The following is a 24,932-nucleotide window of genomic DNA, read 5'->3' as shown; positions in this document are numbered from 1 at the left end:
ACAGATAGCTGCCTGAGGTATGACTAAAAGCCCCAGGGGCTCCGTGCACTGAATTTGACAAGTTCAGTACCTCAGCAAGCGCAAGTACAGTAGAGAAGCGCTTGACACCACTGAAAAAGGCCTACTACGAGCAACAAGAAAAAGAAGAAGTGATGCATGTGCTTTTGATGTAATCTTCTTTGGACATTATGATGACTACAAAAACGGATGATGGTTTTTGTTGTGAATGATGGATATATGTGCATGATTGCGTTCGCAGACACAGTTGTCATGTGCGTGGTAATTGGCGACGAATGCTGGATGATTACTATTTTGTACCAGGATTACTATTTTTGGGGCTGAGCATTACTCCAAAACACTTATGGGGGTAAACAGGTCTGCAGCACAACTACAAATGTAGAAATGTCGTCTGCATTTTGTATATTTTAAAAGGTTATTTTTGTGCACAGAACATACATCTGCAGGGAGGTTTGGAGGGTGAAGTTAGGATCTGTTAGGAGGGCATACAGCATCACATCATTTTGTGTGTGTGTATTTTGTGTTGACAGATAAGACACTGTCATTCCAGCAGAAAACCTGTGGATGATGCACATTTTATTGAAGTGACCAGCTGAAATTGTATGTACGTTGTTATGAAATTGACAAATGATCCCTGCTTTGCAATCCGGGTTAATGATGATTGCCAAAATTAAAACGTGGAGGAAAAAGTGAGTGTAAACCTATTCTTGTGGTGGTGGTGGTGGTGGTGTGTGTGTGTGTGTCTGGTTAGTGTGTGTTTGAGTGTGTGTTAAACAAACAACACCAAACCTACATCAAACAAGCACAACAAAAACAAATTACACAAAAAAATGGCAAAAATCAGAATATCAACTGAGAAAAAAAACCGTGGCTGAATGCAATACTTATTATAACTTAAAAAGTAAAAGTGTGCGTGTGGATGTGTGCGTATGTTTGAGTGTTTTAAACAAACAACAAACCTAAATTAAAGAAGCACAACAAACAAACAAAAAACCTGGCAAAGTTCTGAACATTAACACAATGCTGCTGTCTGCTTTGAGGGGAGGAATAAAATGACTGAAGCCGGACTGCCGAGAGGAGGAAGGAGGGGGAAAAGAACACGCAGACATGAAAACACACACAACTCCATGACAGATAAACTGCTTATGTTAAAAAATCAAGAATATTTAAGCGTGCACGCACGCACACACACACACACACACACACACACACACACACACACACAGACTCTCCTCGTGAAAGTAAAGGTAAACTCGAACTTGAAGGTAAGTATAAATGTTTGATATGGAAGAAACCTGTGATAAAAGTCTTTGTATAAATCATCGGTACCAACAAAATTCAGTTGCCACAACGCGTAAAAGGACATACTGTAGTTTCAAATTAGTAACAATCTAAGCCATTTTAATCAGCACTGGTGTCCGGCAAGCACTAACAGATACAACAGCACGTGTATGCATCTTGAAGTAATAAGACCTTGAAGTAGGCCTAGAGTTTACACTATGCATTATGTAATGCTTTAATTCAGCTGCCTAACTGTGGAACTTTGCAAATGTGTGAGGACCGTTTCACAAAACAGACAAAACACCCTCTCAGTTATTTACACAAATCAGTTCCAGAATGTGCGTGTTCCTTTTCCGTCTCTACAAATTAATGTTATCTGGGGGGAAAACGAATCATTGTCGCTTCCGCCCTCAGTTATAATTGCCTGAGCATAATAGGAAATGCAACAGGTGTAGTCTTCCGCCTGATTTTTAGTCAAGATATTTCGACACAGAATGTTTCTTTCTTTTTTCTTTGTATGTTCACAAGCTCACATACAATCATTTATGCAACACTGACAATAAGACCAGACCAGAGTTGTGATTGAAATGGGCAGTTTATTTAATAAAGCTCCAGAATGAATAAAAATACATGACAAAATAAGGTGGTCCCGCTGTACAAAGCCGGTTACCAAACACACACACACACCAACACACACAAACACACCCCCGCACGCACACACACACACACACACACACACATGACACACACACACACACACACACAGAGTAACATTGTACAACTTACTGTCACATTCAAGCGGGACCACCAAACAAAACTTATCATCAAATGAAACAACATTGTAAGTGGTCAACTGAGCAGATGACCACAAACCACACTTGAAATCTTCACATTTTAACACTTTCTCCTGTATCCACAAAAGTCATTTATGCTGACTAGATAATGACATAATAAAATGACATCAATAAAACCATTCCCTTTTTTATTTTAAAGAAAAACAAGAAAATTAAAATAACGCAAAGAACTGATGCTCAGTAAGGTTGGGTATCGATCTCAAATGTGTGCATAGCTAATTACATGTAACCGGCATGGACTGGGGCTAGAATTGGCCTTTCTGTCAGGCAACTCGGCCTCTAATTGGTTTTATATTGTCTGATCCCCCTCCAGAAAAAAACAATACCATTTGCCCCGTGCTTCTGCGCCCACAAAAAATATTCGGGAATAAGAAAAGTTCAAATTTTAGGCACCCCACATACAACCCTAATTGTCAGTCAATTACTTTACTGCAATCAACGTTGATTTTAAAGTACCATGTCATTATTATTTTGGAGATAGATTTGAAAAAGTCCATAATTGCAGACTGCGTATTGGTATGAGTGATTTGAATTTTGATTTATGTCAGCGGCACCTCAAGGAATGCCCCAAATGTGAGTGCGGTTACCCAAGGGAGACTGCTGAGCACTATTTGTTGCATTGACCCTTGTGTAGAGATGTACGATTATTGTCAATTGATAACTGATTATAAGTTTATTGAAATATTATTGAAAGGCATCCCGCAATATTCCCGGAATGTCAATCAGACCATATTCATAACTGTACAAGAATTTATTAAGACAACCAGGCATGTTCCGTACATGAGCCTCTACATTTTATTCATAATGTTCATTTGACACTGTCATGAGACAAATGCTGCCTGACCAATTGTTCTTCGTAATTTCTCTCGTGTTTTGTGTCCTTGCTTCGACTTATCGATTATGGCCCAATCGTTATGTAATTTAGTGCCATTTTCGCCGATCACAAAATGTATTAACTTTGCGTGTGTGTCTTCTGTGCATTTAATATTATTGTGACGTGACCCACTCTTCCAACATTTCTGGCGCTCCAAGTCTTCGTCGTCCTTTTTTTCCCCCCTTATGCTGAATTCTGTTCTCTCGTACCCCATTTCTTTTTGTTTCTTGTTTTTACCCCCACCAAGTTCTGTACTACCACCCCCTCCCTTTTTTGATTGCTTGCGCATCAGGTTTGTCTGTTTGTTTTCGTTGTCTGAAATGAGTAAATGTATCTAGTCCGCCATCATGCTAAACTTTGTTATGTACATACCAGGATGACTTAAAATAAGCATTTATGCTTGAGTTATCTTAAAAAAACAATGCATTGTTTCTGTCATGATAACAAATTGAATAAAGTTTTGTAAACCAATGGACTGATTATAGTTGACCCTGATATGTGATTACGGGATAGTGTCACATTAATTTATTTCTACTTTCACTTGTACTTTTGTACTTAAAACAAATCACTGAAATGTAAAAGTTATTATTTTTTCCATTGTGAAGTGTCGTCAGTCTCCTCAAGGTAATGCAGTCAAACTCAACCAAAAGTTGGAGGGGCTTCTTCATACTTTCAGTGTGTGTGTGTGTGTGTGTGTGTGATTTCTTTTGACACTATGCACGTTTGTATATAACCGCCTGTGCACAAAAAGAAGAACATAATCGAATCTTATCATTCATTTTCGCTTAATTGATTGATTGGTATGCATGTTTCTAACAGTGACCGTTACCAAAGTGAGTATAGTGCGCTTCCCAAGCATAAAACGGTGCATGACTCTGGATTTGCGTCTGAGATATTGACACATCACTGTGAGAAAAAGCGTTAATGAAAAAAGAAGACTATTTATTTTCCTTGAGCATTATCTTAAAGTGGTGTGCCAAAAACTTTTAAATTCAAAAATTCAATATTTAACTTTAGGAAAAGCACTGTAGAGAGAAAACCACGCTTGTGTGTTCAGAATAGTCTCCATGTGGTATCAATATAAATGATTCAAATGTATGGAAGAGAAGCTGTTTCTGCTGGATTAATACACACACACAATTGTGCACTCACACATAAGCACGCATGCATGCTCACACACACACACACACCACACACACACACACACACCACCCACACACACACACACACACACAGAAACAACAAATTCATTATGACAAAACCAAATACGAAGTCCTATTTCACAAATTTTATATCTTCTCCTTTTCACCATATACAAATACAGTCACGGAGTACATTTATAAGGCCAAATTATTAAGAAATATTATTTTCTGTGCTTGAATTACCCAGTGTGTAGCATGATCACCACGAAGGTACAATTCACAGAAGTTGAGTAATCACTTTACAAAACCCATACTAGTACCACATTGTTATGTTAAATCCTATTTATTAACCCACACAAATAGAAGAAGATAGCTTTGTGAAGACTTTCATTTTCCAACCAAATGCTGTTCAAAGATTATTCTTTCTTTCTATATTTGGTGTTTAACGTCGTTTTCAACCGTTCAAAGTTATATCGCGACGGGGAAAGAGGGGGGGGGGGGGGGGGGGGGGGGATGGGGGATGGGATAGAGCCACTTGTTAATTGTTTCTTGTTCACAAAAGCACTAATCAAAAAATTGCTCCAGGGGCTTGCAACGTAGTACAATATACTACCTTACTGGGAGAATGCAAGTTTCCAGTACAAAGGACTTTAACATTTCTTACATACCAATCAATATGAGGCTTATATTGCGCGTATTCTGTGGGTACAGTTCTAAGCTCGGGGATTTTATTTTAATTTTATTTTATGCAATTTATATCGCGCACATATTCAAGGCACAGGGATTTATTTATGCCGTGTGAGATGTAATATTGTTTTACACAATACATCACGCATTCACATCGGCCAGCAGATCGCAGCCATTTCGGCGCATATCCTGCTTTTCACGGCCTATTATTCCAAGTCACACGGGTATTTTGGTGGACATTTTTATGAAAATTTATCTATGCCTATACAATTTTGCCAGGAAAGACCCTTTTGTCAATCGTGGGATCTTTAACGTGCACACCCCAATGTAGTGTACACGAAGGGACCTCGGTTTTTCGTCTCATCCGAAAGACTTGAACCCACCACCTAGGTTAGGAAAGGGGGCAGAAAATTGCTAACGCCCTGACCCAGGGTCGAACTCGCAACCTCTCGCTTCCGAGCGCAAGTGCGTTACCACTCGGCCACTGACACGATACACCAACACGATATTAGCACTCCAGATTTTTATCTCGCAGTTTTTCTGAAGGACTTTGCATTTGAAAACTATTCTCAGACAAAATATGAGTTTAAACTGCAAGTACATGTACAGGGAGTCTGAAGGGTTCAAGTCGGATGAGATAGACTACTGTTGTGGCAATCTTCGAATTTGAAAATAATTTTTTTAAAAGAGTAAAACTCATAGTTCTTCTTCTTCTTCGCTCATGGGCTGAAACTCCCACGTTCACTCACAAATTTGCACGAGTGGATTTTTACGTGTATGACCGTTTTTACCCCACCATTCAGGCAGCCATACGCCGCTTTCGGGGGAAGCATGCAGGGTATTTTTGTGTTTCTATAACCCACCAAACTCTGACATGGGTTACAGGATCTTTTCCGTGCGCACTTGATCTTGTGATTGCGTGTACACACGAAGGAGGATAAGGCACTAGCAGGTCTGCACATAAGCAATGACCTTGGAGATCAGAAAATTCTCCACCTTTAACCTACCAGGCGGCCGCGATTTTGACTCATGACCTTCTGAATAGGAGGCCGATGTCTTATCCACAAGAACACCGAGCCCGTCCAAACTCCTAGTAAAAACAACAACTGCAAATCTGGGAGCAAAATGTAAACGGTTACAGTTTCAACTATCCTTCCCCTTTATATCAGCATTTTTGGAAACCTAAACGAAAGAGTATTCAAGAACAACAGTCACGGATTCAGATTTAAAAAAACAAATGGTAACTATGCTTTTTGGAAATTCTTTCTTTAATTGGTGTTTAACGAAGGTTATATCGCGACAGGGAAAGGGGGGGAGATGGGATAGAGCCACTTGTTAATTGTTTCTTGTTCACAAAAGCACTAATAAAAAAAATGCTCCAGGGGCTTGCAACGTAGTACAATATACTACCTTACTGGGAGAATGCAAGTTTCCAGTGCAAAGGACTTAACATTTCTACCATACTGCTTGACTAAAATCTGTACAAACATTGACTATATAAGAAACACTTAACAAGGGTAAAAGGAGAAACAGAATCCGTTAGTCGCCTTTTACGACATGCTGGGGAGCATCGGGTAAATTCTTCCCCCTAACCCGCGGGGGGTCTTTTTGGAAATGCGCTTCAGACAAATGCCTTTGCACACTTCTTCTTCTTCTTCTTCTGCGTTCGTGGGCTGAAACTCCCACGTACACTCGTGTTTTTGCACGAGTGGAATTTTACGTGTATGACCGTTTTTACCCCGCCATTTAGGCAGCCATACGCCGCTTTCGGAGGAAGCATGCTGGGTATTTTCGTGTTTCTATAACCCACCGAACTCTGACATGGATTACAGGATCTTTTACGTGCGCACTTGGTCTTGTGCTTGCGTGTACACACGAAGGGGGATAAGCCACTAGCAGGTCTGCACATAAGTTGACCTGGGAGATCGGAAAAATCTCCACACTTAACCCACCAGGCGGCCGCGGCCGGGATTCGAACCCTCGACCTTCCGATTAGGAGGCCGACGTCTTACCACCACGCCACAGTGCCTGTCGCCTTTGCACACGTTATGTTACTCACAGCAAAATGCAAGAATAATTGGGGACCATATGGGATGGGGCAAATTGGGAGGGAGCAATTCGGGACACCACCACAAATATCTACCAAATATTTACAAATAGCTATCTTAGTACATGCATAACATGCTGTACCAATACACAATTTCTTTAAATAACTACTACTATGTAAGGATTATTGGCAGTCTCCCGGAGCATGTTTCACGCTATCCTGCGATCAGGACAAGCGACTGACTGTGATGTGTATGCTGTGCGGCGTGCGCTACATAAGAAACCTTTTTTTAAATTTGTATTAAATATAATCACCTGAGCCACGAATGGCTAGCTGACAGCGGCTATCTTTTACACAACAAATTCTGAACTCTGATGAACTCGTGACCGCTGATTTTTAAAGGCAAGGGGTATCATATTGTGCGCATGGCATACACATCCAAGTTGGTCGTTTGTCCCGATTGTGGGATACAGCCCGTCAGAGGCGTAGAGCGTGCTCGAGATGTTTTGAAAAACCTGACTGCAGTACAGGGATTTTTACACCTCCGGACTGCTGATAATCCTAACAGAATTATTTTCAAAAACCGTCTATTGCCTTGAAAGCAAACCTGGAATTTCTGATGCGAGTTGCCAGAAAGAAAGTTCACTAACAAGATCCAGGCCAACACCACCCCCCCCCCCCCCCCATCCCCCTAAATAACACTAAGGAGTGAGGTGAGCTTAAATAACTAATTAATTAATCAATCAATAAATTCTCTGCTGAAATCCCCAACTTCGCGCATCGAAGCTATGAAAAACAGGACACTGCCACGTTTCCATTCAGCTAAACGCCACACCATTTTCAAGAGGGGATGTCTCAGGAAGAAAGATGTGACGCTCCCGATTCATATGTTTCAGAAGACAGCCCACCTGAGAAAAAGAAGAACACAATATAGAAATAATAACAACCTGTCAACCACAAATACATTAAAGTTTTTCAAACAGTTCACTAATCCGACAAACTCATGCTCGTTTCTGGTGCATTTGATAAAGCCAATTACGGGTAGATGCTAGACAACAGCAAAACCACCACCACATAACAACACAAGATTGTTTATGGTTGTTTACAGTCTCTTGAACACAGGAGTCAATCGAGACCATATATATAACAAGAAGCATAAAAAAGCACTTCAGTTTGAAACCCAGGTTCAATGTAGTAAATGATATTGCATCAATGTTCCATCCATCCTCAGCACTTTCAAAACCAGTTTCTTCTAGGTCATACACACCTTTTCCTCGATTGATCCACAGTACATCAGATCGCTATTGTTCTTTTTATGATTTGCACCAAGGGAATGATTAACATTTCTGTCTTAGTCATATGTAACAAGCTTTAAGCAAAAGCATAATATTCTACACATTCACATATTGTAAGGTTGAAGGGGTCTATGTCGACCAAAAGAAGGTGTATTCCCCATAGCCATAGGTGTTTTCCCTGTGTACCGGGAATACAGTTGGATTTTCTGTAAAGAAGTATAATATCGTACAATCTTGCGCCAAGCGCGTGACTGCGGTTAGATAGGAGAATCTATTTAAAATCCTGAATTCGCGTGCGGCATCCAGCCAAGCAAAACATGCTTCGACCGTTTATCAAAACGGATTTAGTTAAAGAAACATCTGCACCCCCACCCCCAACAGCCTGGTATTATGTTTTCCTCGCTGGTACTCTCGTCCATTGAATCACTTTCACTTTCGTAAGCTTGAAGTAACTCCATGGCGTCTAACGGAAGTATATTCCCTGTATATGTACAGGAAATTAACATACAGGGAATACAGCCACTGTTGGTCGACATAGACCCCTTCTAAAGTGCTGCAGTAGTTACCTTTCCCTCCAAGGACCAAGCTGTTCATCCACTGTAGGGCTGACCGGGGTTCCCCCTTAGCAGAGTGAGTGGCGAATCCTGGCTGATAAATTTCCTTTCATTTTCCATGAATGAAGAATACCAGCTGGGTTCTTTTATTCATGGACCTGTGTTCTGCAACACACACAAATCAGCCACCATCTTGTAAATATATGTAAAAGAAAGCAAGTGGCAATCTGAATAACAGAATACAAAATGATCAATCCACACAATCATACTTCAGCACTGAAAGTCCACAAAATGAAGCACTGCTAGTACATGTACTTCTCATAATTTACTGAAACTTTACTCGTCAAAACAACCATTTGTTTTATCAACTTTACTCGCATGTGGCGAGTAGATTAACATTTCTACTCACCATTTACATGATTTTTACTCGCCATGGCGAGTAATTGAAAATACTCGCCACTTTCAGGCCTGTACTTGTGCATGAGATGTGTTTACCATCCATATGCCCAGACCATGCGCCCTTCTGTTGTGCTCAGAACAGTAAAGAGTTGCTTGCTGGGGTGGTTGTTCATAAGTTAACAGTTCACAAGAGGGCACAAACAAGAGCAAAAACACAGGTGCCTGATTCAAACTCATTCAAATGCAGAACCTTATTTTTGCATGAACAGAGTAAGACATGATTCTTACATAGCTGACCCTACCCCTGGCAGAAAAGTGCTTGAAATTGTCCATGTGGTCTCTATCAGTACATTTGATGCGTATTTGTGATACATATATACTGATATAGAGACAAGTAACAAGTGGACATTTCCTCTGACACCTCTACCATTTGTACACCTGCACAAATCTCCTGCCATAGACTACAAAAGGAAAACATACAAATCAAAACAAACACAAATTTAACCTAATGTTTACCTTTCAGCAGCAGAAAAGGCTGTGTTTTCTGTGGTGTCTCAGAGTAAAGCCACGGTGTTGGAGATCTATGCAAAACTAGGCTGTAGGCAAGGTCCAACATCTTTAGCTGCACACACAAAAAGAAGAAGCAAGAAATCACATGACATAGATGACATTCCTCACTAGTACAAAACCACAACTACACTAGTCAACTACCAATGTAAGAATCATAGTCCTGCAAGATTACCCTCTTAAAAAGTAAGATTGCTTTCATTCAAACACTACCGTGGGACCAAACTCCCCCCCCCCCCCCCTCCTTTTTTTGAGTTTTTCCTACATGTGTGTTGATGTTTCCATTAATTCCAAGCCCTGAAACTGTGAACTTGAGATCTTTATGTATGCACACAGTCACAGGCTTAATAAGCTATTCAGAAACCAAGCAGAGTCTGCACAACGTCAATTCTGAGAAATAAATCCCCACAACCGGTTTCAAGGCCACTATACCGACTGAGCTATTGCTTGCCATGCCAACCTCCACCCCCATTTGGAACATGCACAACTAGTATACCCATACACATGTAATAATACTGCTTGCCTTCCTCCCCCACCCTCCAAATCAATAAACACTAAATGTATGCAATCAGTAATCTTTTAGTTAGTAGTTGACTACCATCACTACTCTCTCCACACCCACCCACCCTCTTGCACACCAGCGACACACCCCCATCGCCCAATCATTTCCATGATTCTCTCTGCCATATAGTTATCCTAAACACTAAGATTATGACACATTTGTTTTCCAATTAGGAACATAAAAAATTACTGTAAAAAAAATGTACAATCATGCACTCTCTGAGTCTGACAAGAGAGTGTGAGAAAAGTCAAGAAAGCAAGACGTGTGACATAACTAAATCTTCTAATCTATTCCTGAGATTTACTCTTGACAGCTTAAAATGGAACCTCATGCACTTACTGTTCTGAATTGTAGAAATTTCTTGTAGTTATAGCAGCAAAGGCAGTTTTATTGGGTACCACCAGGTGTCACTCTGTCATCATCTGATCAAGCATTCAAGCAAATGGTTCAGCACTGAAACAGTAAATAGCAAGAGTGTACAGAAAAATACACAAACTTTCTCATTAATTTGTATCTTCAACTTCACATTATTCATAAATAATGATACCTTACTTTGACTAAGTTTGAGTAGGATTAACACCATGCAGAGCCAGAAGTTAACTTGAAATAAAATAACTATACGTTACTCAATACTGCACTCAATGAGTCAATTGTCAGCAAAGGTGATAATCAATGCAAGGTAAAACCAAAGGATGCAACTCAGTCAGCAATTGCAAAAACTACATAATTCTAATCAAGCTGTCAGTTTCATTAGCTATCAGAATTCAAAACATGTTCTTGTTTTTGTTGTTGCTCATGACTACATTAATGTATCTCAGCATTTCTAGTTTCTACACTATAGCCATTAAAAAAAACAAAAGAAGTGTCCCAATGTTTAATGAAGCGCTCTTGCAATTAAGTCACAATTGTTTGCAGTTGCTGAGAAAAGCTAATAGTAATAGTCCTTACAGTAAGTTGAGTAACAAATTATAAACAATTGCTGTTAACACTCATAGTACAAGAGAGCAAACCACTGCAAAACTATAGTCATTTATCAATGTTATGCTTGCCATCCACCCCCGACCCCAAACCTCTCCCATATTTTATGTACATCAGACTAGTATTCTTGTTAGTTCATTTCAGCTGTAACAGTGACAACACGTTTGCACACTACAGACCTGGAAGTGGAAATGTTAACACATGGAGTGCTAAATTTCAGGATACAATCTGTTTGTTTGTTTGCTTAACGCCCAGTCGACCACGAAGGGCCAATCAGGGCGGTGCTGCTTTGACATTTAACGTGCGCCACACACAAGACAGAAGTCGCAGCACAGGCTTCGTGTCTCACCCAGTCACATTATTCTGACACCGGACCAACCAGTCCTAGCACTAACCCCATAATGCCAGACGCCAGGCGGAGCAGCCACTAGATTGCCAATTTTAAAGTCTTAGGTATGACCCGGCCGGGGTTCGAACCCACGACCTCCCGATCACGGGGCAGTCGCCTTACCACAAGGCCAACCGTGCCGGTCATACAATCTGTTTCAAAGTACAAACACTGGCAATCGGAGAGAACAGTGTTACTGTAAGTCTTTACAGTAACATCAAACAGTATCCCCTCTTTTTGGTAGTACAGTGGAACAACACTTTTAATATCCCCTGATTAAAGACTCCCTCCCTTTTAAGACCCTGTTTTCTCAGATTTGTCTGTCCACAACCTCTCTATATTTACTCTCATCTCAAGACTTCTTCCTTTCAAGACCTGATTTTTTCAGATTTGTTTAGGTCCTAAAAGGAAGGGGGGGGGGGGGGGGGGGGTCGATCGACTTTACTGGTACCGTGAAACCGAAAGTGACCAAGTCATCAAGGGCACGTATATTCCTGCTGCTCTGTTAGCACCGATCATATTTTAGAAACGTTGCACTCTGTCGTCAACACGAATGTAGGAATAAAAATAGTATTACCTTCACCAGCTGTCTCCATGGAGTCGAAAGACCATCGGCCGGTTTGGCTCGCTTGTGCCATTCCTGGATGAAAATTGAAATGACCCTGGCTGCTCCGTTCTTGGCATCAATGGCAGTGCAAAAAAAGCGAATCCCGACTCCCATCCAGGATAAGCTGTACGGCACGGCGGCGTCTCTGCAGATGACCACTACATTTGGACGATTTGGACTGGTCTACACGTGTTGCAACAAGCAGAAGAAGATACAGATAAGGTGGCGGGAGTGATGTCCCTTCGCTGCAGTGACTAAAAATACAAAACTATCTCAAAATAATTTTGTGACAAAAGAAATTAAACGTTCAAATGACTTACCACCCCCCTCTGCTATGTCAGTTGCGAGTATGTCAGTATGTGTTTGTGTTTGTGTGTGTGTGTGTGTGTGTGTGTGTGTGTGTGTGTGTGTGTGTGCCCGGCAGTGTGCCCGTCAGTGTGTACGGTACGTGTGTGTGTGTCAGTGTCATTGCCGGTGTGTGTGTTTACGTGTGTGTGTCACAGTGTGTGTGTGCGTGCGTGTGTGTGTGTGTGTGTGTGCCGGTGTGGATGTGTGTGTGTGTATTGTGTGTGTGTGTGTGCGTTCGTCAAGTTGTGTGTGTCAGTGTGTGTGTCAGTGTCGATCAGTGTGTGTGTGTTCTAGGCCAGGGGGGATTCCCAAGGTTCCTGGGTTCCGGAAGCCCACCCACCCCCCTTACTGACTCCACAAATGTACCTTTTGCCTTTTTCTTTCTGCGAATGTATGTATTCATTTGCTAATTTGTTCGTTTGTTTGTTCGTTCGTCAGTTTGTTCGTTCGTCAGTTCGTTCGTTCGTTTGTTCGTTCGTTTGTTCGTTCGTTCGTTCGTTCGTTCGTTCGACAGTTCGTCCGACAGTCCTTCAGTACGTCCGTCAGTCCGTCCGTCCGTCGGTCCGTCAGTCAATCCGTTCTTCAAGTTCAGTCCGTATCAATAAATTCCTCTTGTGCAGGGCCCAATACAGGGGAGAGGGGGGGGGGGGGGGGGGAATTCCTGTTGGTGGGACAACCCCCCCCCCCCACCCAGGCCTAACTGTGGACCTCCTCCAAACGTTTGACAAATGCCCTGAAAATGGGCCAGATTGCACACAATTATTGTTTATTGTTTGCTTGTTTATTTGTTTGTTTGTTTGTTTGTTTGTTTGCTCGTTCGTTCGTTCGTTCGTTCGTTCATTCGTGGGTTGGTTCGTTCGCTCTTTCGTTCCGACCTTCGTTATTTTCTTCGTTTATTCGTTCCTTCGTCCTTTTAGTCCGTCCGTATGTCCGTCCATACGGTCCCGCGTCCGACAGTCTGTCTGTCAGTCCATCAGTCCGTCCGTCAGTCCGTCCGTCCTTCAGTCTGTATCCGAATAGATTCCTCTTGTGCAGAGGGTTGAAGGAATACCCTGCAGGACCGGATCAGGAGGGGTTACCCGTAACGCCACCCCCCCCCCCCCCTCCCGCCGCCCCCCCCCCTCCCCCCGTCCCTCCGTCCGTCCATCGATCGGTCCGTCCCTCAATCTGCCCGTCGGTCCGTCCGTCAGTCCGTCCGTCAGTCTGCCCGTCCGTCCGTCCGTTCTGGTTCGTTTCATTGTTTATTTATTTCGCACACATCATTGTCAACTTGTGGATATCCTGAACAAGGCGGTGCGCGAGAATATCTTCTTGTTTGGATAAAATAACATTTTGCTCTGAAACAAACCACACACAAATTCCACTGCTTGAGCATCGTTTCAGTCTAACCGAACTGAGGGTATACCTCATCTTCAGAAGGAGAATAAGCGACAGCATGCTCTTCTACCATATAACATGTCACGTGAGGTCGTTCAGACCGGAGTGGAGGTATATCTCCGAGGGATCAGGGTATACTTTCAACCCGCTGCACAAGAGGAGTTTATTGATACCTTATGTTCGGTCGTACCGGTGTGTAATACCTCGAGAGAGAGAGAGAGAGAGAGAGAGAGAGAGAGAGAGAGAGAGAGAGAGAGAGAGAGAGAGAGAGAGAGAGAGAGAGAGAGAGCAATCAAAACACAACCCAGTCACCTGGTAGTTCGAAAACTCAATCTGAAACTGACATCGATTGTCGAAGGCATGCCTGCGGTGCATAACTCTGGAAAAGTTGTCGTAGCTGGGAACCCGTTGAGATCCATTCCAACGCCCCAAAAAATTATCAGAAGACTCACCATGAAGTCAAATCAAACGTTAGGTTTTCTCATTTGGTTATTTGCTTTGGCTTCAAGTGTATTGCTTCGATTGATAGCTAAATCTGCTTGCAACCGTGCTGTTTAAGACTGTTCGAACTGTCGTCTGCTAGACGGGCTTGTGTGAATCCGAGTCGAGTCAACTGCGGGGTTCAGCGACAAATGAGGGTGTGGCACCAAAATGAAAAGAAGAAGACGAAAAGAAGTTGGAGATACAGTTAAGATATATGGGGAAGAGAAGAGGATGTGATGTGTTAGATGTATCCAACCTTAGGTGTTCAAACTCAAGACCGGGACAAAGTAGAAAGCGATGTACCGCGACCGACTCTCAGTGCCGACATACAACTTCCAAGCTTTATTGCTTAACAACAGGCGAAGTATTGAAGCTTTGGCTCACCTAAACCCGACGACTGAATATGTAAGTGATCCACGTGTGAAAATCAAAACAGAACAGCGCGATGACAGCCAACATTTCTATCCCCGACTGACAAACAGTAACAGTAACACTGCATGCGAACTGACTTGGGTCAATGATCAAACCAGCACGGCCCGAACTGAATTTGTTGCGCTGCCATTATCGTGCGCAATTCTGGTAAACATATAAACCCGGTATGCCGAATTGAGTATAACGAAAGCCGATGTCAAATATACACAGGGATATTTTAAAATGACTTTCAAAATGTAAAAGCAGATAGCAGACCTTTTTATAAGCAATATGAATGACTGAATGTCCACATACAAGTCGAATGACGCCGTCCATTATGCTGACAAATGGGAACTAGCTTTGCGCATGAATTCATTGACATGAATTTCGACTGCGGAGGCTTTTGGCAAGCTGAAAACAGGCACGGGCAGGTTTTAGTGGAAAAAGTAAGTGTTTTAATGAAAACGTCGGAGTAATGGGATAAATAGCTTACACACCTCGTCCTGAATATCTTGCATATTTTCCCTCGGGTCGATTTTCATGTATTACCTCGCCAAAGGCTCGGTAATACATGAAAATCGACCCTCGGGAAAATATGCAAGATAATCAGAACTCGGAGTGTGTAACCTATATTTATTTCATGGCATCCCCAGACCAATTAAGACACAAGCCACCGATACCAAACAAATTCAAATGTTACACGTGCCGCTTGACACAAGCAATCGGAACTCGGTGACCCTAGACAGGAAGAATGGTCAAGCTCGCGCGCAAGGAAAAGCCGATGACGATACGTGTCATGCTCTCTTTTAAAACGTGTAACAGAAACACTTGACACCAAGCGAAGGCAAATGTCGCACGTAGAGCCTGACACAAGCAGTCCAAACTCGGTGACCCAGGTCAGACAGATTGGTCAAGCTCGCAAGGACATACCGTCGACTACTTGGCATGTTCTCTTTTTGAACGTGTCCAGATTGAGACATAAGCACTTGACACCAAGCGAATGCAAATGTTGCACGTTCAAACTGACAAAAGCAATCGGATAAGGGTGAGCAGGGACAATCAGAATGGTCAAGCTCTCATCGACAAGCTGATTGGCTCGCCAGGCCTTGACCAGGCGGTCAGTGAGGACACTGGACATGGACCTTGTAACCTTCTTCTTCTTCTGTGTTCCCAGCCATGCTAAATTGTCAATCCATTCTGCAGGACGAAGTCCGCGGTCCGCCTCAGCGACGTTGCCGTTCCCACCGCTTGAACCTTGTAACCAATAACATCGTCCAGTGAATGCAATCAGGTCCGTGTGGCTCATGTCGTTCAGCACCGTTGAGCAGCAATGCCACTGCGGTAGGAGATTTGCTGAGTGCTTGATTCGATGTATAAGCAAGTCCATAAATCCACAGCGTATTGTTGATAGGTTCTTGCGGTATTACCCTTCTTTCGGTCGAGATAATGGCAATTGTGTGATAATGACAAGACTAGAATATAATATCATATTCTTCCTGTTAGCGGGTTCTTGGTACAGCTTTTGTTAACACGCTCTATAGAGAAGGTCGTTAAAGGGGACACACGGGATGCTGCAGCTACGGTAGTCCTCTATCAGTCCTTGTTGTAGTGTCATCAGTCTGAAACTGGTTTCTGTACCTGATAGTAGTTAGCCAATGATAATGTCGTTCTATTAGATTCCGGTATTAAGACAGTCAATATGGCTGCGCAAGCAAATAACCCTCAGCGTTTCATAAAGCACACTAGCTGTGTTAGTACGTGTTGTATGCAAGTGTGAGAGTTTCACATACACATTACACTGCACCACTACACTTGTGTGTGTGTGTGTGTGTGTGTGTGTGTGTGTGTGTGTGTGTGTGTGTGTGTGTGCGTGTGTGTGTGCGTGCGTACGCGTGCGTGCGTGCGTGCGTGCGTGCGTGCGTGCGTGCGTGGGAGCGTTCGTCTTCGTCGCGTTGGTACAGAAAGCGACAAACGATGTTTTCAGGTGCACAATACAATAGCAGCAGGGCTCTCCCACACAAGCTCTACCTAGAATGTCCCGGGCACCCCAATTATAGTCTTCAATGTGTCGAAGGACCTCTCAGTGGGATTTGAAAGGGTCCCAAAACCAGGCAAACTTTTGGAATATAACTTGAGACCTTCACACAAACATGACATTGTGTCAAAATATTTTGTTAGATTCACGCCGCTTCGAAATCCACCCAAGTGCACGTTCTCATACAACGGTAACATTATGACGCAAATTTAGTGCGTCCCGGAAGCTGCTACTTTCGGGGTAACTGCGTCGCATGACTCCAAAAAATAATTTCCAGTACGTATTTCGTCTTCTATTATAGTAAGCATAGGACGCAGGAATAAGCAGTTTGGGAGCCCTGAGCTGTCCGCCTAACAGTATCTGCTGACCCAGGCTATACTAGCCGTTTTTCGATGTGTTACTGATCGGACATTCGATTCACTTGTCCCTCAGTCTTGACCACTCACCCGCCCTCATCGTTCAAACTCAATGGTCACGAAACGCAAGACAGACGAAACGGGAATTAATCATTGACACGAACATGTCCAAATCGCGGATTCATTTTCATCCGTACTGAGAATTGACATTTTAATCAGACTCTTTGACAGCTGCCTCGACAGCTAATAATGATTCGGGGTTGTGACCTGAACTCGTCTCCTCAACTGCTCAGCTCGAAGCCCCATATACCAGTCTTCTTCATCAGAATGTTGTCGTGGTTTAGTATGCATGAAGTCAACGTATGCAAGGTCGTCTGGGTAGCAGGGTAAACCGAGCAATTCTCGCCCAAGAGGTTTCCAGAATTTGACTGAGACTGCACGCAAAGGGGCTGCGTAGGCTTCCTCAAGATAATCTCTGCTGCAGGCTACAGGGTACATTCTCTCTGCCACAATGGATGAGAAACCGTGAACCTGCTGAAGTCGTTCAATATATACAGGCGAAGAACATTCTATAGTCGTAATGGAGGTTGGTTTGACATTCATTTGAGTATATCAGGTGACTTCCTTGAGTGCATTGAGACGTTGTGAACTGAATTTGCACACACACACACGCACGCACGCAGGCATTCATGCGCACTCGCGCACACGCACACAAATACAATACTCTCGCACGCATACACACGCGCGCGCTCGCAAGTAAAGGAAACATGCACTCACCCCCGACACACACACACACACACACACACACACACACACACACACACACCAACACACAGGCGCGCACATCTGCCACTCTTATTAAATCCCCTTCCGTCACTCTCGGCCAAACACCCTCTTTCAAGTGGAGCGCCGTAAACTGCATGTATTCGTGGAACTCCCTTTGACGAGAAGGTTATTACTTTAACAAATTAAACCACTTTTTGAAGCTGATTGAAAAAAAGACAGAAAATAAAGAAATACGAATAAAAGAAAGATAGGAGAAAAGGAAAGAATTAGGAGGGCAAAAGCGGAAATCGACCAGAAGAAGAAGACGGCGAAGAAGAAGAAGACGACACAAAAAAGTAGGAGACGCAGCAGACGAAAATTAATTACAGAAAAAGTACCGCGGAAGCTCGGACATTCACACTTAAGCACGCGCAAAAGATCAGAGGAGGGATTACTTGGGAGGAGGAGCACGGCTAGGAGTCGGAGGGGGTAAGGGGGGGACTTCCGTATAGACGCACACAAGCCGAGATGACAGATACATCTACCCTTCAGCCACTTTCGGCGTCTGAGTTGTTTCGATAGTGCAGTGACTTGTCAGAAAATGACACACAGACGCCGAGTACAGAGGCAACATGCAGACAGTCGTACAGACATCTGCAATCAGACGAGCAGAAGTACAGTGAAAGACTACTATTCTTCCATCCATCCACCAAGACCGAGAAACTGCTAACAAGCCAGCCAGACACGGAGACAGCGAAGAAACCAACAGAGACAGAAGACTGCCAACAAGGCAGACAGACAGACAAACAGCCAACATGAAACCCAGACAGATGGACGGACTACACGGAAACAAGTGCCCCATCCCCCTAAATCCAGGCGATGCAAGCAAACAAGAAAGGGAGTGAAAAGTATTCAATGCAAAAGAATTCCCTCAAACCTCTCCTCCAAACACTACACCATAGTATACCATCACCTCCACCCCCTCCTCCCCCCTCCTCCCCCCCCCCCCCCCCTCCAACTCCGACACCTCATCCCATCACTTTTGTACAACAACAACAAAAAATACAAAAAAATACGGGAATGAGCTGATGAAAAACGGTAATTGAACCGAAGTTCTGCAGGCGGGGAAAACCCCCACAAAACACAGGCAATGAAACACACCCCTGCGAAAATAAATAAAGACGCAATCAGATTTAATCAACGTCCAAGGCAGTTCCGCATCTGAGGCTAGAAAGGCTGCACTATTTTGGTGCGTCCGGGTGAAAAAAAGATTTTGTTTGGCCCCCGACAGGGAAGACCGGAAGCGGTACATGGATTTCTTCCGTTGGTCTCATGCAGTGAAGCAGAATTACCGCCCCTGCGCGGTTCCGGTTACAGATTGAAAGGACATTCCATCGAATTGTTTGCAAAAAGGGGTCAGTGATTGAGGGGATTCGTCAGGGAGGACAGAGATCCTGCAATGACGCACATCAGGTTGAGACGTGAACGTCGGACACCAAGTTGTTCTCACTGACAGAGGACACTCAGTAACAAAAACAGCAACAAGACGACGGCGACAACAACAGCAACAACAAGACACACGAGCAACATCATCAACAACAACAACAACAACAACAACAACAGACAAGTCCAAATTATGTATCATTTCTATTACTAAAATAATATTTTCCGTTTTCACAACCCATTTTCTTCGCCCATAGACTAGCCATCAGTTAATTAGCCTATGCTTGAATTTTTTAAATTTTCAAGATCACCAGCCTCGTTATCATGAATTTGATCGTTGTCAAATGTAGAAGCGGCGTTGAACCATGTTTTAATGAACGATGTGTTTACAGTGTTCCTTGTGCAGAACATTGAGCATTTAGATAATAACGAACCTCTCCTTTGTCATTCCCTTAACGAGTTGTCCGAAGCGGGTTTTTAACAAACGATTCTACTAAAGGCACATTCGTAAGAACAGTTCCTGTCAACATCTCAGACCTGGGAGGGCCTTTAAGTGGGATAGGACCGGCCCCCACTTGAATACATACCAAAAAACAACACCCCAACTGCTTGTATTGAGTTAGAGGTTTTTTTATGAATTATTTTCTGTTACAAATGTCAATATGCACAGACTGTTCAATTCAGTTTGATATGTGACCAAATGGAGGGATGGTACTACCCCATGTGAAAGCCTGGCCATATCTGAGAACTGTTTTCACGAGCAGGAGTGTGCCGTTAACTTAGACGATTCGTGTTCATTTTAATTATCAACAGCGTTAGCAAAGGAGTGACAACAGAAGCGAACATAAACTAGGGAATTATTTCTTTCGAGGCCCGCTGTTAAGAAGTACGTAGCAACCGAATTAAAAACAAAATCCTTATCTTCATTACCATCAGAGGTTGAATCTGTCTCTGGTGCAAAGGGAGAAAAGAGAGTGCGGACAAAGCTACTAATGTAAAGCTGAAGACAAATCAAAGATGGACTCGTTAGGTGGGCAAAATCGACACTCTTCAGCTTTAAGCCATAGTGTAAGTGTCTCTGTGTGTCTGCCCAGTTCCTCCTCAACGTGCATTGTCTTCATCGAAGCACTATGGCACCTCTCACGTTTCAGGCTTTGGGCCTGTCATAAAAGATTCCACGTTTGCCGTGACAAAGTAGAACAGAAAAGGTTCACAGATAACGCGTCAAATTTGATCTGCCTCACGCCACCCTGAACGAATGGCATTGTTATAGCTAGGAGTAGACAACCGCCGCATATTTTCCCTGTGCCAGACGACACAATAATACCGCGTGAAAACCTCTCATTATTCCAGAAGCCAGAGTCGGCCTTTTTTTGATCGTCTGCGTTCAGCGAACGCAAAAGTTTGGATGGCTTTCTGTCAGACAAAATGGCCAATTCGACTGTTTCTGAATCTTTCATCATGAGCGATACTTGATAATGCTACACATATTTTTCAACGAATGTCTTCCCCTCTGCGAACATTACTCTTCTTCTTCTTCTTCGTTCATGGGCTTAGACTCCCACGTTCACTCATGTTTTCAGCACGAGTGGATTTTTACGTGTATGACCGTTTTGACCCCGCCATTCAGGCAGCATACGCCGATTTCGGGGGAAGGTGAACATTACATATGTAAGGCTTTATTTTTGATAACAGAAATCATAGAGTAGAAAACCGTATTTTCGAACTTTCTGCTTTTCACGTCGGCGGTACATTAAATTTCGCGTGTGACGCATGTGAAGTCCCGAATTAGAACGCAAGGAAATATTAATCACGGGTTGAAGCTACGTTATCGACCCTGTAAAATTTCGAGAATAATTTCAGGAATCTTGACAGGAGACAAAAAATGAAATGGCTTCTCTCTCACCCCCTCCAAAAAGTCAGGTGACAGCACCTCCTTCGGCAGGATTGAAAACTGTTTGCAAGCTTCTGTTCCAGCTGATCGAGTTTGCTGGCTTCCGTTGAAAACTGACACTTAATCTTTGATCTGATGTTGGGGCGGGAAGGGTTGGGAGAGGGATGGAGATGAGGATGAAGAGAATGAGAGAGAGAGAGAGAGAGAGAGAGAGAGAGAGAGAGAGAGAGAGAGAGAGAGAGAGAGAGAGAGAGAGAGAAGGAGGGAGGGAGGGAGGGGGGAAGGGAGGGAGAGAGAGAGAGAGAGAGAGAGAGAGAGAGAGAGAGAGAGAGAGAGGAAGAGAAAGAGAGAGAAAAAAAAAAGAGAGAGAGAGAGAGAGAGAGAGAGAGAGAGAGAGAGAGAGAGAGAGAGAGAGAGAGAGAGAGAGAGAGAGAGAGAGAGAGAGACCCATTTTAATTTTGTTTTGTAAGTTAGAATACAACAAGCACACATAATAATCAATTGGGTTGTCAGTGCCATGCGACACTTTCACTTTCAGTTTGTAGAAACAAAACTCTTTCAAACCTGCGTCGTGGCTTATAACCCTGTGAGAAATGACACCCTCGCGACCAAAGGGGAATGCCCAAGGCTGACACTGTTTGACATGCAAAGAACATTGGTCACATTAAAACCACATTACACGCACCCTTGCTTCCCCATGGGCACGGTGCCCGCTGTGGGGACCATTCGGATTACATTCAAACCTCATTTAAAAATCAATTCGTCCGTTTTTAACGGCCTCTTGTGCGTTACCCAACGCTTATCAAGAAGACCACACACAGTGTTGCTCCAATGCTTAAAAGGAAGCTGCAGACATCAAGATCGATAGATAATTGCTTTAGGTTTGACAGCTTTGTCAAAATTTGACTTCTTTGCAATCAAACGCAGTGTACGTTTATCAATCACATACTGAAAATGAAAGAGATTTCATCAACAATTATAATTATCCAAATTGCCACGATTTCACGGTGGGCACTCAAATATACAGCAGAATGCATTCTTCATTCTACCGTCGCGGGATCAAGTTCTTCCAGGGGTAAATTGCTTCACCTTAAAGGCATATGTACGCGCTCCCGTGTTTACAAAGTGTAGTTTGCCCATAATCGATGTCAAACGCACCATAAGACCATGTAATGACGATATGTCGCCATGCGCGGACCATATACATGCATTACAGCTTGTTTTAGAGTCTCAAAAACTTTGGATGTAAACAAAGACGCGGAGTTATTTCCCTTGCGTCAACGCTACCTCTGTTGGCAAATCTATAATAAATAGGACGATCCAGATCAAAATGAAAATTAACATATCTCAACATTGAAGGGGTCCTAGACCACAATATTTTGCAGGGAACTTAATTTAGCATGTCTCCAGCTGTTGGTAAAGCAATTAGCGTGTATAGTCATCGAGTACATATGGCTTTAAGCATGAACGACGGGCGAATGAAAGACACTAGGTGTGTGTGTGTGTGTGTGTGTGTGTGTGTGATAGAGAAATAGAAACAGACGGACAAAAAGGAAAACAGAGACAAAGACAGACAGACAGACAGACAGACAGACAGACAGACAGACAGACAGACAGACAGACAGACAAACAGACATATCTTGTAACGACTCATTCACCTCTGTGCTCAAGTTGTAATGGATTCAACCTTCTTGGTACTCGAGTATCAACTTCTGTTATCGGTATCACGTAACACCGCCGTCGTTGCCATTGTAACATGATGTCTAAAAAGGTGTTTTCTCTAGCATGACAACGCACGTTAAGAGACATATTCACATGCATATCATTCAATGAGGAGGTTAGAAACTAGAAGCAAACGCGTATCCGTTGAGGACAACAGGTGGTTGACATGATTTTAACAAAGCTTTATTTCTTGGCTAGGCGGCAACAGGAACGCTTTAAATGGCTCAAAGAGGTTCATTTTTCTTTCTCGGTGCGGCGCTATGCTGTGTCAGTTGAGCGAACAAGAGCTATCCTGCTTCTGCTCTTGTAATCAATGCAGGGATGGGGGGTTCCGAATGTAGAAAGTAGGGGGGGGGGGGAATAAAAAAAAGACACTTCGTTGAAAATAAAGGTATTTAACACACACACACACACACACACACACACACACACACACACACACACACACACACACACACACACACACACACACACACACATACATAAACACATACATACACACACATAATGTCAAGGTTATTTGACGATGATGGAGGAGATGATCTGGTTAACGTTTTCTTTGTCAGCAAATTAATGTGTTTTTATGTGTGTGTTTACTTATGTGTGTTTTTTTGTTTTCTGTTTGTTGCGTTTCCAGTATTTTTGTCTTCTGTAAATTAACGCTATTTCTTGGGACCACATTCTCATACTGTTTACTTAAAGCCAACACTAGTACTTAACACTCATTTCCGTTCAAATATTGCTTTAGATCACTCTGAAAGTCGTACGGTCTGGCTCTTTGATGGAAAGAAAAAATCAATCAAGCATGTTTTGCAAATATCAACAGCGAATAATAGCAATTTCTTTCACATACATATCAATTTTCTGTCAAGCGTTATTTGTCAGTATCGTCTCACACTTTTTGTTTGTTCGTTCGTTTGTTCGTTTGTTTGTTTGTTTGTTCACATCTGCACTGCTTCGCAGAGATTAACAAAAGGCTTGATTTACATAATGAGATGGTGGTAGTTTGCAGATTTGTCTTTCTCAGATGACTGTGTTTCGGACCTAACAATGCTTTATATCACTGGGAAAGGTCGAGGGAATAACGGGCGATAACCACATATTTTATTCTCTGTATCGCGGATGCTCATATGAACGCATGCTCGCATATTGTGGGATTTCCGTTTACTACTGTTAGTCTATCTTTTACACATTTTCTGATGATTTGATCCACTGCATATAAAAAAAGCAAATGACTTGAGACACATATTGCTTTTATGCTTAACAGAAGTTGCTGGAGTTAATCTTCCTGCATTCCATGTCTTGTCTTTTTGTTGAGGAATGCAGGGAATTCTTGTGGCCAGAGATGCAGCTTAAGTTTGCCTGCAATTCATGCCTCTATTGATCTCATATTCTTTCTTTTTTTCAATGCTTTTTCTTGAATCATTTCTTGTTGAAGCGATTCAATTTCCCATAAAATCAGGGCCACATTTTCAAGTAATTTCTGCTGACAAGCGCTGGGTTACTTCTTTTATATTTCTCTTTTATAGCTGAGTTGCACAAATCATTAAATGACAGGACAGGAATCTCGTTTCTAACACTTGTGGTTGTTTTTTTGTCTCTTTGATTGACGTCAGGGAGACCAGTTGTGACCGCTACAAGACGTATCTATAGAACTCTCGTGAATGTTTCTACCGACGGTGACAAGTGACGATTGTTAATAATTATGTATTTTTTTAAAACAAATTATGCGCATGAACAAAGCAAACTATTGACGAAGTAAAATGAAGGCTTCCAAGTTAAAGGCACAGTCCTTCTCATGAAAACAGTTTGGCGCACCATCTCATATAAGGCCAGGCTTGTACA

At 42.8% G+C, this 24,932-nt stretch overlaps 1 protein-coding gene and 1 long non-coding RNA gene across 2 annotated transcripts in view; both read right to left on the bottom strand.

Annotated features, from left to right (window-relative positions):
* LOC138959700 (RYamide receptor-like) overlaps positions 1 to 24,932 on the bottom strand; it is a 165,578-nt gene that overhangs the window by 18,253 nt on the left and 122,393 nt on the right. The window lies entirely within an intron of this gene.
* LOC138959702 (uncharacterized) lies at positions 6,104 to 13,241 on the bottom strand. Its single transcript, XR_011453782.1, has 5 exons — positions 12,224 to 13,241; positions 10,620 to 10,733; positions 9,668 to 9,773; positions 8,765 to 8,917; positions 6,104 to 7,811 (listed from the first exon to the last, which is right to left on the bottom strand). It is a non-coding gene; the product is annotated as an uncharacterized lncRNA (long non-coding RNA).

The sequence above is a fragment of the Littorina saxatilis genome, linkage group LG2 (assembly GCF_037325665.1).
Source record: "Littorina saxatilis isolate snail1 linkage group LG2, US_GU_Lsax_2.0, whole genome shotgun sequence".
In the NCBI taxonomy this organism is placed as follows: domain Eukaryota; kingdom Metazoa; phylum Mollusca; class Gastropoda; order Littorinimorpha; family Littorinidae; genus Littorina; species Littorina saxatilis.
Note: the sequence above shows the minus strand (reverse complement) of the source record. Positions and strands in the feature narration are given on the sequence as shown.